Source organism: Rattus rattus, chromosome 14 (assembly GCF_011064425.1).
Source record: "Rattus rattus isolate New Zealand chromosome 14, Rrattus_CSIRO_v1, whole genome shotgun sequence".
Classification (NCBI taxonomy): domain Eukaryota; kingdom Metazoa; phylum Chordata; class Mammalia; order Rodentia; family Muridae; genus Rattus; species Rattus rattus.
Genome location: NC_046167.1, coordinates 78,239,884 through 78,244,334, shown reverse-complemented (window position 1 = coordinate 78,244,334; position 4,451 = coordinate 78,239,884). Strand labels below are relative to the sequence as shown.

At 48.0% G+C, this 4,451-nt stretch overlaps 1 pseudogene; it reads right to left on the bottom strand.

Annotated features, from left to right (window-relative positions):
- Positions 1-1,717: 1,717 nt before the first annotated feature.
- Positions 1,718-2,087, bottom strand: LOC116883287 (annotated as a pseudogene).
- Positions 2,088-4,451: the final 2,364 nt, after the last annotated feature.

Genomic DNA, 4,451 nt, shown 5'->3' with positions numbered 1-4,451 from the left:
CAGTGAAGATGGAGACCAGATGAAGAATTTTTGAAGTATATGGGCAAGCCTTGATTTTGCTATATTATCTCTCCTTCCTACCCAGATCAATGCTATCACAGAATCAGATATTCTTGAGAGGGAAAGGAGGGTTTGGGCCACCTGTGTGCTAAGTCCTTTCCAAGTTTCAAGACAGTGCTGTGAGCACCTGTCCTGTGTCTGTTTATTACCCAGGGAGGTCGAAGAGGACCACTGGGAGCCTACTATGCACCCTGAAGAGTTTAGTAGATCTAGTGAACTTGTGTTTAATTCCACTGTGAATCTGGAGGAGTGTGAAAGTCATATGATATTGGCTTTCAGGAATCTCCTTCTGCCTTGGAATCAGCGCATACCCAAGAATTTTCAGAGTAAAGGATGCAGGAACATTTCCTCTTGGCCGTACGCATGCTACTCTAGAGGGAAGGCCATGATTAGAGTGGACTGCTGAGTACTCAGGCCATTTGGAGGGCACAGGCTCCTAACAGAAGGACTGGTAGAGGCCCCTGGAAACCTCTGATGCAGGCACCTAGCTAGCAAAAGAAGTACAGTAGAGGGAGAGGGTATTCAGTAAGACTGTAGGAGCACAGGAGAAGACAGAGAGACACAGACAGAGATGGAGAGAGAGGAACAGTCGGGGAGAGGGGTGAGTAGAGACAGACAGGGAGAGACAGGGAGAGACAGGGAGAGACAGGGAGAGAGATAGGGACAGACAGGGACAGACAGGGACAGACAGGGACAGACAGGGAGAGAGATGGACATAGAGATAGCCATCAAGCCCAGTAGTGACAGTGTCAGAGTCTAGAACATGAGCTGTGGTTTAGGAAGGATGATTATTTGAATCCTCTTTTCCTTCTGTCCTTCCAAGCCTGGAGGGCTGGAACATAGGGGTTGAGTCAGCCTCATCGACCTCCAACATCTGTGGTGGCCCTGACTTAGGGGCAGTAACAGTTCTCAGAGCCAGGAGTAGTGTGGTAGGTGCTTGGTTTCAGACCTGGACAAGTAACTGAGGTGCTTATTTTACATATCAAAGCAGACCTGGCCTCCAGGGTCCCTATCCGGCATGCCCTACCCCCAACCCTGAATTTTTCAGTCCTCTCTCTCCCTCCCTCCTCTCCCCTCTCTCTGCAAGTGCACATTCTTTTTCTCACCCCAAGCCCCCATGGCAACTCCGCTGGCTTCAATCTTGGGGCCAGTGCCTTGCCCAGGAGTAACTTCCTAATAAACCTGCTGCTAGTCTAATCTAATCTGGTTGGAATTGGCTCATTTCACTGGCAGAGAAATAGCCTATCTGTAGGTACTGTAATCCTAGAGTTTGGGAGGCTGAGGCAGGAGGATTAGGCGTGTGGTGTCCACTTGATAATAGAGACTTTCTCAGGAAAAAAAAAAAAGTTAAGATGTAAGTTTTAACCATGACTCGTCCCTGGATGATGTGATCCAAACCCAAGCCTTCTACGATGGCTTGAAATACCATAAAAGGGACCAGAAAATTAAAAGGGCTTGACTAAAATTTTACCTGAGGTCACAGAAAGAAATGGCCCCAGGGAACACACTGCCCACAGTGTGGCTGTTCACAGAGGCAGCAGGAATTAAAAAGAAATCTGCTTTCTGATATTCTCAGTGACTTCTCCCTCGGTTTACACTTATACATAGCACAATTTTTTTTCCCTTCAGTTCCTTCTTTTTATTAATTCATACACAACTACTTGTCAAAATGGCTACCCATGACAACTCCAGCACCACGTTCATCAGAAGGACATTCCCGGCGAAGTCGGCTGACTTGGCCATTTTCATCCACCTTGTAGTATTTCAGCACAGCCAACTTGACCTTCTTCCTCCTGTGCTTGTTCTTGGGGGTGGTGTAAGACTTCTTCTTCCTTTTCTCAGCACAAGATGGAGCATGGACTCCTTTTGAATGTTGTAGTCAGACAAAGTACAGCCATCTTCCAGCTGCTTACCAGCAAAGACCAGCCTCTGTGATCAGGGGGAATTCCTTCCTCATCCTGGATTTTGGACTTTACAACCTGGAGCGTGATGGTCTTCCCTGTAAGGGTCTTCACAAAATTCTGCATCATGGCAGCTGCTCCACCCATGACGGCGGATCGGAAAGACAAAGTACAATTCTTGATGTGGAACAAATACACCCAGATAGTCCCCTTTCTTCTCCCTTAAGCTCTGCCCATCCCTGTGGCCTTTTCCCCAAATCATCTTCATGTGTGTTGGCCTTTGTTCTGTTGATTCGGTCCCCAGGAAATGTTCCAAAGTCATATTTTCAAGTCCGCACTTGATGTTGTAATCTGCGTTTCTGCATTACTTCTCTCTGTTTTCATGACTTTCCCATTGGTTCTGTTACTCACTGATGGCTGTCTCCTTGACTAGGGCTACCTGTGGTTATCAGCAATTAAGCAATAATCATCTCACGGGTTTGCCCTTCACAAATATATTTGGGTTTCCTCACATCTAAGTGCTGTGTCTGTTCTGGGAATGTCACGTAAAATCTCCTGGCAAAAAAAAAGCAAAATGCCCAAAATTCTTGTTCAGACGGCGCTGGTGAAGTTTATGAACCAGATGCTTACTGAAATGTCATTGAAACTGGTGTTTCTCCAGCTCAGATATGAACAGATACTCTTGAGGAATTCCTTAGCTCAAGTCTTCTAATAGCAAACAAAGGAAAGATTGAGAACTTCAGAGAACACGAATTCGAACTGGGAAGTGAGTTACAAGAATATTCCTAATCCCAAGGTCTAAAAGCCAAGTGTTTCTAAAGCCTAAAACATTTTGAGAAACAGCACGATACGGCAGTGGAAAATTCCGCAGCAAACCCCATGTGACCAGCCTCAGCTAAAACGAAGGTGCACTGAAAACATTGCACCAAATTACCTCTAGGCTATGCGCATAAATTGCAAACGAAATGTGAGTGATTTTCCTGGCTCAGCTTCTGCCCGGTTCCCAAGACAGCTCGTGATGTCTGCAAATATTCCCAAATCTAAGCAAATCTGGCATCTGAAACACTTCTGGTTTCCAGTCCTTCGGATAAGGGATGCTAAATGTGTATTAGCCACAGATGGGAGATGACGGATGGATGGGGGCACTTCTGGGGTGTTATCTAATGCCCCCTCTCTGTGAATCAGGAAATCCTCTCACACCAAACCTGACCACACTCTTCCCTTTGGTTAGCTCGTGTTTCTACAGCCCTCCTTTATAATTTCTCTGGGTCCAGAGGTTCTCTCCTGCCTCCCTCTGGCTTTGCACATTGCTCTGGTTGGTTTCAAACCCCTGGTGGTACCGGAGCCCGCTGAGTGCTGGGATTAGAGTTATATGCCCCCACGCCTTGCAGCTTCTGTCAGAAACCTACCTGGGTGTAGCTCAGCTGCTTGTGGCCCTGCTGATGCTTCATGCCATCCAAGCTGGCTTGGTACCTGGCCCTGCCACAGTGGCCACCATTCCCACAGACCAAGGAAACCCCGTGTACCAGATTAACTGACGAGGAGCAGTCCTGCCCCTGGGATCTGGCTGGTGAGACCCCTGACAGTGGTTTTCTCAGTGATGGGACGTGCATACAGAGGTTCGGCAGAACCCCCAGGGTCTGTAGTCCCTTCTGGACTCCCTACAAACTCAAAAATGCTGTGGACCTGTTTATAAAAAGATAAAGAGAGGATATGTCCTGGGTTTCAGCACCAATGTTGTGTTTATAAAGGATAAGGAAAGAGGGAGGTGGGGGGGATATGTTCTATAGGGGTCTGAGGGAAGGGGGAGCCTCAGCAGGCCCACGGCTGAGACATCCCTTCCCCCTGAGGGACCAGCCACAGACGGTATAATATAGAATAGAGTTTATTCAGGGCATGGGGAAGGGAGTTAAGAGGGTAGTAGGGCAAAGGCTGGCCATGAGCACGTGGAGAATAGGTAGGAGGGGAATGGGGAGAGAGGGACAAAGGGAGAAGAGGGTATGGTCAAGAGCAGGAGGGTGAGGAGGGGGCAGGCAGCCCCTTTTATAGTGTCAGGCATACCTGGCTGTTGCCAGGTAACTGTGGGGGTGGAGCTTAGAATGTTAACACCTGGTTGATCCAAGTCTTTGCTCTTTGCTTTTTTGTCTTGGTTTCCACCTAGAACAGAGACCAAGAGTCTTGGGAAGGCTTCTGGCAGGTGAAGGGAGATCCATGGAGCCTGGGGGGCGGAGCAGTTTCTAGTCTCTGCTCCAGGACACCTTCCTGAGCATACAGTCCAGGCTGCAACCTCTGAAGTGGGCACCATCACTGGGCACTCAGGCCTTTGAGTCTCTAGGATTCTGCTCCTTGCTGTGGTGAAGCAGACTGTAGCGATTCAGGGACCAATTTCCCAGCAGTCATTAGTTTCTTCCATCTTGCCATTTTTATTCTGGTGGTTTTTGTTTGTTGTCTTTTTAAAGAGTGTAGTCCAGGGTAAAAAGAAAGCAGAAG